Source organism: Chionomys nivalis, chromosome Y (genome assembly GCF_950005125.1).
Source record: "Chionomys nivalis chromosome Y, mChiNiv1.1, whole genome shotgun sequence".
NCBI lineage: Eukaryota > Metazoa > Chordata > Mammalia > Rodentia > Cricetidae > Chionomys > Chionomys nivalis.
In genome coordinates, this window is record NC_080113.1 from 8,163 (window position 1) to 22,967 (window position 14,805).

Here is a 14,805-nt window from a genome sequence, read left to right on the forward strand (position 1 = left end):
AGGAAAATAGAATGAGATACAGTGAGATTTGACTCAATAGAAAAGATGTACTTCCAAGTGACATTATTCTCTGTGTGTTTATATATGTGTATATGCATGTATGTGTGTACATGTGGCTATACATGTGAGTATAAATGTTTGTGCACATGTATACGTGTGTATACACGTGTGTTCTTGTCAAGCATATGACACTAATAAAAATGTTTAAAATAACCAAAAATATATATATATGTTTTTGTATTTAATCAATATTTTTTTCTCAAAATTTTAGTTTTACTATGAACAAAATAAAGGTGGGCCAAGTTAACAACTTCAGTTTACATGAGCACTTACTTAGAAGTCAATTGGGTATAAGTACACGATGTACAAGCCATGATCACATGTAGTCAGTTCATATAAATACAATCATGCATAAGATACATGAGAAACCAGATTTTGACTGTTATTGTTTGTTGAGGTTTTCTGTAATTTATTAATACAATTTGTAATTTTTGCTGTGAAAAGGAAATGTAACACAGGGATCTCTAGGAGATAAATTGTTAGATTAGATCCTGTGAGTTTTGAGGGTGGGGAGGGCTCTGTTTCAGGTGAAGACGGACCTGGAGAGACCTAGGCAGAAAGGGACAGTGGGCCCTGAGACCCAGCAGAACTGCTGCAGGGTACCCTCACTGTGGCAGCACGTCTTGCAACTGGAAATTTATGTTTTGAATCACAAAGCATTAAAATTACAAAAAAAAAAAAAATCACCTTGGTAACAAAACACCTTGGTAACCAAAGGGGTGCAGTGATTCCTTGAGGGTTCATTGGGATTAGAAAGGTTTCCTTTTCTTATTTATTTATTTATTTATTTATTTATTTATTTATTTATTTATTTATTTTACGTGCCAACCCCAGTTCCCCCTCCCTCTTCTACTCCTGCCTCCCACCTCTCCCCTTCCCAACCCCCTCCACTCCTCAGAGGGGTTAAGGCCTCCCTTGAGGAGTCAACAAAGTCTGGCATGCCAAGTTGAGGCAGGACCAAGCCCCTAACCCCTGTAATCAAGACCAAGCAAGGTATCCCACCATAGGGAACGAGCTCCAAAAAGCCAGTTCACATATCCAGGATAAGTCCTGGTCCAACTGCCAGGCCTTCCCTCGCAGCAGGTGAAGCCATAACTCTCACCCACATTCAGAAGGCCTAGTTCAGTCCCATGCAGATTCCCTAGCTGTTGGTCCAGAGTCCGTGAGCTCCCACTAATTCGGGTCAGCTATCTCCGTGGCTGCCCCATCATGATCCCTCCTCCCTTTTTTCAGCTGAACTCCAGGAGCTGGGCCCAGTGCTCCCCTGCGAGCCACTGCATCTTCATGAGTGTCTCCTTTTCTCACACGCATAGACTTCTTCCTCACGTAACATTTTTGTTGTAATAAGAGCAGCGGGGCTGCATCCCCGGCACCCAGCCGCCCGCATGGCTAGCTTATGCCCCGAAATAATTACACGGAAACTGTATTCTTTTGAACACTGCCTAGCCCATTAGTTCCAGCCTCTTATTGGCTAGCTCTTACATATTGATCTAACCCATTTCTAATATTCTGTGTAGCACCATGAGCTGGCTTACCAGGAAAGATCTTAACCTGCGTCTGTCTGGAGTGGGAGAATCATGGCGACTCTTGACTCAGCTTCTTTCTCCCAGCATTCTCTCTGTTTACTCCACCCACCTAAGGGCTGGCTTATAAATGGGCCAAGGCAGTTTCTTTATTAAATGAAAGTAACTCCTCCATCACATTTTTATTGACTCCATGGGAGTTCCACATCACATTCCCCGTCACAGTCCCTTCCCAGTCCTTTCATGGCCGCTCTACCCACTTGTGACCTCCCTGAAAAAGAAGTAAAAGGTTCAAAAAGAAGAGTCCACTTTGTGTTAGCTGTATACTTTCTGGAGCATGGTCAAGGTCTTAGTGGCCTTGAGCTACAGCCGAGTCCTTCCTCTCCCACACCTCTGCCAGAAGCCTGCGATTTCGGTGGCATATCTGTTGCTCTTTTTTAAAGTTTTCTTTGGTGGCTTCCTGTTGAGGCTGTTACTTTACTTTTGAGGGGGGGCAGGCTGAGGTGGGGGTAGGAGTTGTCACAGGGCCTCCATGTCTCTCCTCAGCCGTGCACCTGCAGCCATCCATGTAATGGCAGACATAGCCTCCTTGCTCTTTGTAGTCAATGGGAGCACAGGTCATGGGCTCCCCTCGGTATCTGGTGACAGCTCAGTCCACAAATATAACCCCTGCTAGAGCAAGACCATGAACCCAGACAAGGCCATTGGGGCTGCCTAGAACCCAGACGTCAAGATGGCTTCAGGTGGCTCCTAGTGGCTACATGGCCCACAGATATCGACATGGCTTTAGGCAGTAGCATCTACCATGGACATCCCCATGGCCTTTGGTGGTAACTCGGACCGTGACATCAATGCAGACCCTAGCTGCAGTAGGATCCCAGACCCAGATACAGCCCTCAGGTGGCAGCTCAGGCCGCTCAGATCAGTATGAGCCCTGGGGGCAGCACAGCCTACAGACATCAACATAGCTTCAGGTGTAGCACAGGACACCCCCCCACACACACACACTTCTGCATTGGCCCTGCAGGCAGCCTGGACCATGGGTCTCAACACAGACCTCAGCTGTAGCAGGGCATTAGACCCAGATGTGGCCTTCGGTAGAAGCAAGGACCAAGACCTCATTGTGTTCTTGGGTGGCAGTTCAGGCCTCCCATATCAACATGGCTCCCAATGGCAGCCTGGCCAACGGTTTCAAAATAGCCCTAGGCTGCAGCCCAGACCACCAACATCTGCTCGGCCCTCCGTGGAAACGTGTGCCAAAGAGAGGAGACTATACCTATGACCTTAGCAGGCAGGCCCAAAATAGCACAGTAAGAAACAGAGGAAGAAATTCCACAGTCTCAACTCAAGGAAGCAGAGTCCATATGTTGCTGTTAGAGACTCCACAACCACACTGTGAGTTAGGGTTACAGGAGAGACAAGGGTGTTAGGAATATTTCCTAACACGAGCTCTCTGCCAACGCAAAAACCCCAATCAAGCCGAATTAAAGGATATCCAGGTTTAATGGGATTCCTGCACTCTCGGGTGGTCCCCCCCAGGGGAACCCAGGAGCTGCCAACGCAACCACAGGGGGGAAAGAGGAAAGACCACGACCACAAAGGAACTTTCCGGGGAGCAGTTTAAATAGACTGAGGAGCTGGTCAAGATTTGGTGGGCTGCCTTGGCACTCCTCAGGGGAGGGGGTCAAGGCTCGGCGGGCACAGGGGATGGGGCCTCCAAAGATGGAGGAGGCGTGAGACCGGGACTTACAAAGGGAAGGAGAGAGACTAAAAACTCAAAAGTTTGTGTCCAGATGGAGAATAACTTCCATAATTTCTTTATGGAAAGTTACCAGCCCAGTTCGAGGATGGGGGAAGGGCGCTGGCAGCTCAGCAGGGGTGTCTAGTTTCTCCCTGCCAGAGTCGAGGGCTAGCTTCTGCCTCCTTTCCCTTTCATAGGAATCATTTTTATTAAAGACACCTCGATGTTATGAAATAAATAACAGTAACGTATGCTGGAAATAGTTGAGCTGTCCCTAAGGACACAGGAAAGGTAAGGACCTTTCAGGCTGCTTTGGTCTCTTTGTTATCTTGTCAGAGTCAGGAGGCCAGCCCAACCCAAGACAGGGGTTTGGCAGACGCTGTAAGATACAAACTCGCATCTGAAATGAGAGGACCAAGTGCCAGCTTCTGACAGCTTAAACCACATGGGACAATTGCCCAAGTGCCCACACATAGAGGCTGCTCTGCTCCTGCCCCACCGCTTTTATCTGAGCAGCTCCGCTTCGGTGCCGGTGCCGTAGCGGGAAAATTCTGTTGTGCCGTACCTGGGATGATAAAGCCGTCAGCATGCAAACCAGAGCTGTCCTTTGGTTCTGGGCGGGTCTTAGGGGTCCCCAGGACAGAAGAGGTCTCAGGTCTCAGTTGGACCTTTGGTGTCAAAAAGAGGTCTTTGTGTCAGCAGTGTGTCCGTGGGGTGTGGATAGGCAGAGTGGGAGGCAAGTTTGATGGTGAGCGGGCTCACTAGCTGATCAACACCTGAGAGAGGGCTTGGGGTTTAGGTTAAGAAGCTTGAGCAGTTACAGGGAAATGGAAGAACAAGCCAAGCTCAGGGGTGGAGATAAAGGAAGGTGTGAAGGCAGGAACTTCACACCTTTGTCTAATGAAGTCCTCTACTGTCAGTGAGAATTAGGAAATCAAAAGCACTGAATCCTGGCCAGAGATAGCTGTTGTATAATTGATATCAAGGCCACGTCTGAGCAGACGTAGTGGAACTGAGATTGGCTAGACCTGAAGTTTCCAGGTTTGACTTTTAGCACGCCTAAGAGCGTCCTTGGCACAGCCAATTTGGAGCTCATCCGAGAAGGCAAAGGAGAAGGAGACTACAGTCATTCCCCAAGTTGTCACCTGGGCTCAGACAGCAGCTGGAGGGACACGCATGATTTGCAAAGGAGGGTATCCCCTGCCTGTGAACATCAAGTGACAAAAGCCAAGGCACTCCTGGAGTTCTGGGGATGCCTAGGTCTGGGGCCCCTCCTGACGTGGGCTTAAACCCACCTTAGCAGTGAGTGTGTAGCAGTGGTGTGGTCTAGGAAACTGTCAAGAGCCTGGAGGTCAGTAGTTAGTGACAGGAGACACAGGAAGCCAGATTAGGAAGACAACCCAAGCTGAGTTTATGTAGCACGTCAATATCACTTCAGAATGGGGCTTGTACCACTTATGTAGACAAAGGCCCCCAAGCCCCAGAGCTTTCAAGTTGCCACTGGCAGCCGGTTCAATCTGTAGCAAACCAAGTGAATCACAGTCTCAGTAGGATGGGCATCAGAAAATGGGAGGAGATGGGGGAGGAGAGAAAGAATGATCACCAGGGAGTGGGGGCACAGCAGCCCCAGACCCCTCTTGGGTTTGCCAAATATTAGATTGGGATTGCTGGAGACAACGTGAACTAAAAGAAAGGGGCCAACCTCAGAAGCAGACTGCCAGTGACCAGAGCAATGAAGGGCAGCGGTCATTCGGTGGCAGTAGAGTCTCAGCGAGGTGCTGAGATGCAGGGTTTTCATAGGGCAGAAAAGGAACTTCCGGGATGGAAGAGTCCATCTGCAAATCTGTTCCACTGCAGTCTGAAAGTTGTGAATACCGGTGGAGATTATATGTGACCTTCCTGTCAGGAGCTTCCAGGATCCTAAGGCCTGCAGATGTTATCAGCATGTCAGCTTTCCTGTCTAGAGTTTCTCAGCTCATCTGGGGCTTTTAGGTCATTAGCCCTTGGACAACACTCAAGATAAAAGTGCCACTGTTTCCTCACTGTGGAAATATTGCCAGTCCAGTCATTGCGGTGATTTGTGGACCCTGCAGTCAGATAAGACTACTGAACGGTCCTCTTGACGACTTTCAAGGTGCCTTCGATACTATGAGCCACCTGTCAGGGATGAGGTTTGTGGATTATAGAAACAGCCATCGTAGTCTCTATAATGTGCTGAATAACTCCCTGATTCATACACTTAAAAGTAATTAGTATTAAACCCTACACCTCCAAAGACACCCCTGCCCCCACAAACGCCCAAAGTGTTGTGCAGTACCTTTAAGTAGTGTGGGCCTTGTGGGCTTCTGCCCTGTGTGCCACTCCCCTACAGTCATGTGGGGTAGACCATACCTTTATACTACAAACCAGGGCAACCAGTGTTAGCATGTTGTTTAGTCTTTCTGCGCAGGTCAAGGAGGTGAGCGTGTATAGAGATGTACAGAGATGGACTGAACAGTTTACAGACGTTGTATTTCAAGTGTCAGACCACCAGGTGTAACGGGTCTCAGCAGGGAGGTGTGGTGGGGGTGACCCAGACACAGTACCTCCAGCATGGGCCATCAAGTACGGTCGGCTACGGATGGTCAGCCAGTGTGCTGCCTCATCTCTGACGCAGATGGACTCAGTCACAACGACTTGGCCTGGGCTTCCAGCACCTGCTCCAGCTCATCCTCAGGCTGATCCTGTGTGTTCTTCTGATTGTAAGTCCTGTGTGCTATATAGCAGTCTGTGGGCTACAGCCAAACTCAGATGTTTCCTAGTCCGTATGGCATCTGTGGGGGGGGGAGGGGCGGGAGAGGGAGAAAGCGTGTATGCATGTGCACAGGGTGGCATGGTTGTGGAAATCAGAAGATAGCTTGCCTGAATCAGTCTTTCTACCGTGAGGAACTGAACTGCGGCTCTCAGGCTTGGCAGCACACAACTTTACCCATTGAACTGTATCACCGAAGTGCTTTTAAAGTCCTCTTCCAGTTTTGTGTTCTTTTTGTTTGTTTGCCTTTATTGAGATATATATTTTTCTCCACTCTCCCACTTCCTCCCCCTTCCCCTTCTGTCCTCTCCCATGATCTCCACACTCCCAATTTACTCAGGAGATCTTGTCTTTTTCTACTTCCCATGTAGCTTAGATCCATGTATGTCTCTCTTGGGGTTCTCATTGTTGTCTAGGTTCTCGGGGATTGTGAGCTGTAGGTGATTTTTCTTTGCTTTATGTCTAAAAGCCACTTATGAGAAAGAACATACTATATTTGTCTTTCTGGGTCTGGGTTTCCTCACTAAATATGATGTTTTCTAGATCCATCCATTTGCCCTCAAATTTCAAGAACCCATTATTTTTTCTCTCTGTGTAGTACTCCAGTGTGTGAATGTACCTCATTGTCTTTATCCATTCTTTGGTCAAGGGGCATTTAGGTTGTTTCCAGGTTCTGGCTATGACAAACAATGCTGCTATGAACATAGTTGAGCACATGTCCTTGTTGTAAATTGAGCATCCTTTGGGTATATACCCAAAAGTGGTATTACTGGGTCTTGGGGAAGGTTGTTTCCTAATTTTCTGAGAAATCGCCACACTGATATCCAAAGGGTCTGTACCAGCTTGCATTCTCACCAGCAATGCAGGAGTGTTCCCTTTTCCCCACAACCTCTCCAGCATAAGTTGTCTTCAGTGTTTTTGATCTTGGCCATTCTTACAGGACTAAGATAGAATCTCAGAATTGTTTTGATTTGCATTTCTCTGATAACTTAAGGAAGTTAAACATTTCCTTAAGTGTCTTTCAGCCATTTTAGATTCCTCTGTTGAGAGTTCCCTGTTTAGGTCTGTGCTCCATTTTTTTTATTGGATTATTTGTTCTTTTGATGACCAATTTCTTGAGTTCGTTGTATATTTTGGAGATCAACCCTCTCTCCGAGATGGGGTTGGTAAAGATCTTTTCCCATTCTGTAGGCTGTCGTTTTGTCTTGTTGAGCATGTCCATTGCTTTACAGAAGCCTCTCAGTTTCAGAAGGTCCCATTTATTAATTGTTTCTCTCAGTTTCTGTGCTACTGGGTTATATTTAGGAAGTAGTCTCCTGTGCCAATGCATGCAAATGTATTTCCCACTTTCTCTTCTATGAGGTTCAGTGTGATTGGTCTTTGATCCATTTGGACTTGAGTTTTGTGCATGATGATAGATATGGATCTACTTTCATTCTTCTACATGTTGACATCCAGTTATGCCAGCACCATTTGTGGAATATGTTTTATTTTTTCCATTTTATATTTTTACTTCTTTGTAAAAAAAAAATTAGGTGTTCATAGATGTACGGGTGGAGATCCAGGTCTTCGATTCAGTTCCATTGGTTCTCCTGTCTGTTTTTATGCCATTAACCATACCATGGGGTGGTCGTGTCTTCAGTTTACACATTCAAAGACAATCTATACTACGGAAAGTACTATTTATACTTAAATGAAGAATATGAAGAATTCTCATAACAAGAACAACAAAAGGAAGGCAACTCTTTTAAACATGAACAAAGGATTTGGATGGATAGTTCTCCAAAGAAAACATGTAAGTGGCCAATCAGCTCAAGGAAAAAATGGCTGATATCACCAGTCACTAGAAAAATGAAATTAAAACCAAAATGAAAGATCTGGGGATGTAGCTCAGCAGTGGAACATTTGCCTAGCATTTGTAAAGCTGTGGGTTCTATTCCTAGCACCACAAAAAGGAGTAAACACACACACAAACACACACACACACACACCACACATGTACACACACACCAGCCAGATACAATGATACAATAACATCCCTCCAGAATAGACAAACACAAGTGTTGGTAAGGATGTAGAAAACTGAAGGAAGTATAAATGGACATAGATATTTTGGAAAAGTTTGGTAATCCCAGGTAGGCAGGCAGACAGGAAGAGGGACCATGGCTAGGTAATAGAGACAGAGAATTCCCGACAAGGCCAGCTTCTTCTTTGCTCTCCTGACTTCAGACAAAAGCCTGAGAGCTTAGAACAAAGGCTTTGTAATTTTCTGTCTCCCACCAGCAGGCCTCTGCTGACGGACTGGCTCCGCAAGTTCAAGGCCTGCTCAGGACAGTTGCAGGCCATTCAACCACCCTCTGTCTTCAAAATGACCACTCTAAGTTAGGGGAGGAAAACTCCTCAGATTTAAAGCCACCCCTGAGACTCTGGCTCTCCAGCCCCAGAGTCCTCTCTCTGCTTTGCCCTTTCCTCTGTGTGCCTGTTGTGTCTCCTCACCCCCACAATAAACTTCTTCAACTGCATTTTCTGTCTGACCTGTTTGAGATTTCTCCACTGACACCTGTGGCCATGGAGATTTTTCCTGCCCTTTAATTCTTTAGCTGGCAGGAAAAGTGAACCCAACCGAGATCTCTAGACTGTATTGTTTGGGGAGCCCATTTGAATTTCTTTTGAGGACCACTGATTTATCGAGTCTAAACCCTAAAAGGATAAGAGGGTGTGTCCACTAAGCTGCCAGACAATTCTTAGCTATAATTCTTAGCATCCTTTAGAGTTGGTCTGTAAACAACAGGAAAAGCCCCTAAAATTCCACATGTCCACCTTTTCTTTTACTTGGAGTATCATCCAGAACTAAATACTGCAGAATGGACCCCAAAGACTCTAGATGTGTTTCTAATCAAAACTTATTTATAAAATGTGTAATTTCTGCTCAAACTTCACCTAAACATTATAGATAAATTACAAATAGCAAACAGGAGCAAGTGACCTCTGGCTGTTCAGTAACCATTCCTGGAGGTCTACACTAATGTGGCTGCAGGAATTAAAGGGGAACTATTTCCCCCTTGTCCTCCAAGTTCAACTAAGTCCCAGGGAAATGTTGGCCATCTCTAAATGTACTGTGTGAAAAGTCCTCTGTTTTCTGGTTTAGGGAGACCTTGGGGACGCCACTGGTGGCCTAACCAGTGCCCAGTCTGCAGAACAAAGGGGATCAACAAAGAGGAAAGGAATTCTTCCATACTTCCAAAGACAGCAATGGTCAAGCAAGGCCTGTGACATAACCTTAAATAGATGGACAAACAAAGAAACAAAACAAAAAAAACCCATAGAGCCAGAGGCTCTTCCTAAGCCCAAATAACTTCTGAGGACACATCTTCAACTGTCCTTGACAGGAAAAAATTACTTTTGGTCGCATACATGGTGTGAAACGCCCAGAGGGCTAAAATGATCAACATGTGTGTTTCCTTACAGTCCTCAGATTTCATACTTCACCTTAGGAAATGGTCTGTGGACCACTACTTCCCACTAGCTAGTCTCCTGATGACACTCTCCCTGGAAGACGATTTCCCATGGTTGTCATGTGATGTCTTGTATCCTAATTAAAGAATGCCCTGTGGGGCTCGACCCTCCTGCAACGTATGCCCCGGGATCCCCCAGCCCCTCCCGGCTCGCCTACCGCCATGGCTGACAAGGAAGCTGCCTTTGACAATGCGGTGGAAGAATGTGTGATCAACGAGGAGTACAAAATATGGAAGAAAAACACCCCTTTTCTTTATGATTTGGTGATGACCCATGCCCTGGAGTGGCCCAGTTTAACTGTCCAGTGGCTTCCAGATGTTACCAGGCCTGAGGGGAAAGATTTCAGCATTCATCGACTTGTCCTGGGAACACACACATTGGATGAACAAAACCACCTGGTGATAGCCAGTGTCCAGCTCCCTAATGATGATGCTCAGTTTGATGCTTCACACTATGACAGTGAGAAAGGAGAATTTGGAGGGTTTGGCTCTGTCAGTGGGAAAATTGAAATAGAAATCAAGATCAACCATGAAGGAGAAGTAAACAGGGCTCGGTACATGCCCCAGAACCCTTGCATCATTGCAACAAAGACTCCATCCAGTGATGTGCTTGTTTTTGACCACACAAAGCATCCTTCTAAACCAACCCTTCTGGAGAGTGCAACCCAGATTTGCGTCTCCACGGACATCAGAAGGAAGGTTATGGTCTTTCTTGGAATCCAAATCTCAGTGGGCACTTACTCAGTGCTTCAGATGACCATACCATCTGCCTATGGGACATCAGTGCAGTTCCAAAGGAAAGAAAAGTGGAGGATGCAAAGACCATCTTCACGAGGCATACAGCAGCAGTAGAGGACGTTTCCTGATATCTGCTCCATGAGTCTCTCTTTGGGTCAGTTGCTGATGACCAGAAACTTATGATTTGAGATACTCGTTCAAACAGTACTCCCAAGCCAAGCCACTCAGTCGATGCTCACACTGCTGAAGTGAACTGCCTGTCTTTCAATCCTTACAGTGAGTTCATTCTTGCCACAGGATCAGCTGAGAAGACTGTTGCCTTGTGGGATCTGAGAAATCTGAAACTCAAGCTGCATTCCTTTGAATCACATAAGGATGAAATATTCCAAGTTCAGTGGTTACCTCACAATGAGACTATTTTGGCTTCTAGCGGTACTGATCGTAGGTTGAATGTGTGGGATTTAAGTAAAATTGGAGAAGAACAGTCCCCAGAAGATGCAGAAGATGGCCCACCAGAGTTGCTGTGTTGTAATATGAGCGGCGGGGCTGCGTCCCCGGCACCCGGCTGCCCGCATGGCTTTCTTATGCCCCGAAATAATTACACGGAAACTGTATTCTTTTAATCAGGCCCATTAGTTCCAGCCTCTTATTGGCTAACCCTTACATATTGATCTAACCCATTTCTAATATTCTGTGTAGTACCACGAGCTGGCTTACCAGGGAAGATCTTAACCTGCGTCTGTCTGGAGTGGGAGAATCATGGCGACTCTCTGACTCAGCTTCTTTCTCCCAGCATTCTGTTCTGTTTACTCTACCCACCTAAGGGCTGGCCTATAAATGGGCTAAGGCAGTTTCTTTATTAAATGAAAGTAACTCCTCCATCATTTCCCCTTTTTTTGTTTAAACAAAAAAGAAAGGCTTTAACTTTAACATAGTAAAATTACATATAACAAAACGGTTATCAAGCAAGAATTACAGTTACAATATTTATATCTATTTTATCTTTTATCATAACTAAGGAAAATTATAACTATAACTAACCATTCTTCAACTCCATCAAAGACTCCAGAAGGATATAATATTACCTAAGTAAACAAGAAATAAGAAACTTCAAACTTTAGAAATGACAGAGACATCTCGCTGCCTGGACAGTCACTCAAAGTTCCTCTGTACCGTTGGGGCATCCATCTTCAGCCTACAGGCCCATAGTATCCAACAGACTCTTCCATGAAGCAGGAAATTCCAAAGACAGTTCAGTCACTTTTTGCTGTGTCCTGCAGAATGTCTCGCACTCTTTCACGAATCAGGAACCCCGAAAGAACATCTCACCTTTAGGCAAGTTCAGCAGTTCTCTCTCTGTGGGTTCTCTGTGTCGTTTATGCAACAGTCCAGGGAAGAGCAGTTTCTTGCCCAAATGGCTATCAAACTCTATAAGGAGCCTCTTCAATGCCCATCTTCCTCTTGAAGTAGCTGGTGCTGCCAGAAGCAGACGTGTCTCATTGTCATGAAAAGCCCTAAATTATTAAAACATTAAATGCCATATTCTGCAGTCTTTGAAAGATATGAAGAATGCCTATCTAACTGAAATATATCTATGCACATCTAGAAAATCTAACCAACATGACTAAAAGCTTGACAATTATTGATGATTATCCATTAACAACCTATATTTCCTAATTATACATTACATTTTTAAATGAACTATGCAATCACAATACCTTAATCAAGATTAGAAATATGCATATACATATAACAAAATTGACCTTCAAATCCACACCAATGGCCGGGCGGTGGTGGCGCACGCCTTTAATCCCAGCACTTGGGAGGCAGAGGCAGGCGGATCTCTGTGAGTTTGAGACCAGCCTGGTCTACAAGAGCTAGTTCCAGGACAGGCTCCAAAACCACAGAGAAACCCTGTCTCGAAAAAACCAAAAAAAAAAAAAAAATCCACACCAATGCAAATTATTCATATCTATATCATATCCCCTTTAAATGTAAAAGAACATTTATAAACAATATTTGGGAACATGGGCGCAGTTTTTTTCTCCAAACTGCTTCCTGCTGAATGGGGGCGCTGTTATTCGGGTCTTTTATGGTATAACCTGTGTGCCAGGGTCATCTCAGTTGGCAGTTGAGTGAAGTAATTTTTTGAGGGTGTTCACAGTAACCTTTCAGGAGGGCGTGGTCTATCATACCATATTGGGATAGAAGCAATTAACAGGGTCTCGTCCTCTGTGAAAACAAAAGAAGACCCTCTCCAAAGCATCATATCCTTAGACCCATATTCTGAAATCATAATACCCTTATATCCATTCTGGTTTAACTTGGCAGCCCATATAATGAAATGTCTCTCTGCAGTTAGCTCCTTTACAGTCAAAAATTTTAAAGAAAACACAATAATACAAAAAATTCAGACTCTCTGTGAATTTTCCATTTTTACGTGGCTTATTTTTTTATTTCTTTTAATCTATAACTATCTGTACTCTGTCTCTTTAAAGACTTTATCCCCCTTTTTTAAGGGCATTAACTTTATTCTCTCTTTCTCTCTCTCTCTCTCTCTCTCTCTCTCTCTCTCTCTCTCTATATATATATATATATATATATATATATATATATATATTTCTCTCAAGCCTACGTACATTCATCCAACACTGTGACCCATAGTGGTCTTTTATGTCTGAATCTGTTTTATTGTGAATCTGTAATTTTTTTTTCCGGAGCATTTCTTAAAATGTTAAGCACTTCTCAAAAACTTAAGTTGCACCATGTAGGGGTAATATGGTACCGCCTGTGTCCTGCCCAGCTGAAACCTTAACTGTGCTGTTATTATGGTAATTACGGTAGTTCCTGCCTAAGACCAGCACAGTTCAGCATGGCGGAGCTGAGCCGCTCCTGCCTCAGAACCATTTGGTGCCCCTGAGCCACAGCATGCAATGACTTCCTTTTAGGCACACAGCGAGTCTAGTTGCCATCAAACAAATCGTAGCACTTTATTCCAAATGCTCCATTCAAAGACTCTTTCTCCCGCAGGAGCCAGACAGAGATCGCAATGGCGGCACAGCCCAGAAAGCCGGCATTTTAAAACAGCCAGTATTTTCCTGCTGCTGAGTCAGGACAATTTCTTTGCCGCACGCAACCCACAAACAGCAAAAAGCTGTCTTAAATTCTCTCTGTGTCCTTTTTAAGCCCTCTCAGGTTTTACGTGGAGTTCATTAGCACATTGGGTGCCACTCTGTTGTAATATGAGTGGCGGGGCTGCATCTCCGGCACCCGGCTGCCCGCATGGCTTTCTTATGCCCCGAAATAATTACACGGAAACTGTATTCTTTTAATCACTGCCTGGCCCATTAGTTCCAGCCTCTTATTGGCTAGCCCTTACATGTTGATCTAACCCATTTCTAATATTCTGTGTAGTACCACGAGCTGTCTTACCAGGAGAGATCTTAACCTGCATCTGTCTGGAGTGGGAGAATCATGGCGACTCTCTGACTCAGCTTCTTTCTCCCAGCATTCTGTTCTGTTTACTCCACCCACCTAAGGGCTGGCCTATAAATGGGCTAAGGCAGTTTCTTTATTAAATGAAAGTAACTCCTCCATCATTGCTGTTTATTCATGGTGGTCATACTGCCAAGATATCTGATTTCTCCTGGAATCCCAAAGAACCTTGGGTGATTTGTTTTGTATCAGAAGACAATATCATGCAAATGTGGCAGATGGCAGAGAACATTTACAATGATGAAGACCCTGAAGGAAGTGTGGATCCGGAAGGACAAGGATCCTAGACATGTCTGCACTTGTGATTTAGACTCCCCTTGTTTTCTTCTGAACCCTGAGATGGATTTAACACTGGTTTGAGACACAGACTTTGTTCAGCTATCCGGCTACAATAGGTGCCACCAATAATATATTAGCCCAAACCATGGGTGTTTTCTAAATCTTTAACTGGGGGGCTTAATTCAACAAAGTCACAGACTTATATTTAGATTTTTCTTCAGGAATTTTCTAGTAACAAACCCAGGTTTGGGGTAGCTTCAGAAATTATTTTTCTATAAATATTGTAAGATGACATCTTGCAATATTTATACTCCTGGCTTGAACACCTACTTCACTTACTCCTTATCCACTCTAGTCACTTTCTTGAGAATATGAAAATTTTGGGATATAGCTTAGGAAGAAAAATAATCATACACAATATGCCCCATTTCTGAAGCTGCTTTGGACCGGGGTTTGTTGTTGGAAAATTCCTGAGAAAAAAATTTATAAATTTATAAAAATGAATAAATTTTATTCAGGAATAAAAATGACATCTTGCAATATTTATACTCCTGGCTCTGACACCTACTTCACTTGGCTTTTGTTGTGCGGTTTTTTGTTTTTTAAACTTGGGACCACCAAGTTGTGGGATGTATGTTTTTTACTGACAGTCAGACCACTGGT

General features: G+C 44.6%; 1 pseudogene; it reads left to right on the plus strand.

Annotated features, from left to right (window-relative positions):
* Positions 1 to 9,792: 9,792 nt before the first annotated feature.
* Positions 9,793 to 14,260, plus strand: LOC130868853 (histone-binding protein RBBP4-like; annotated as a pseudogene).
* The last annotated feature ends 545 nt before the right edge of the window (positions 14,261 to 14,805 follow it).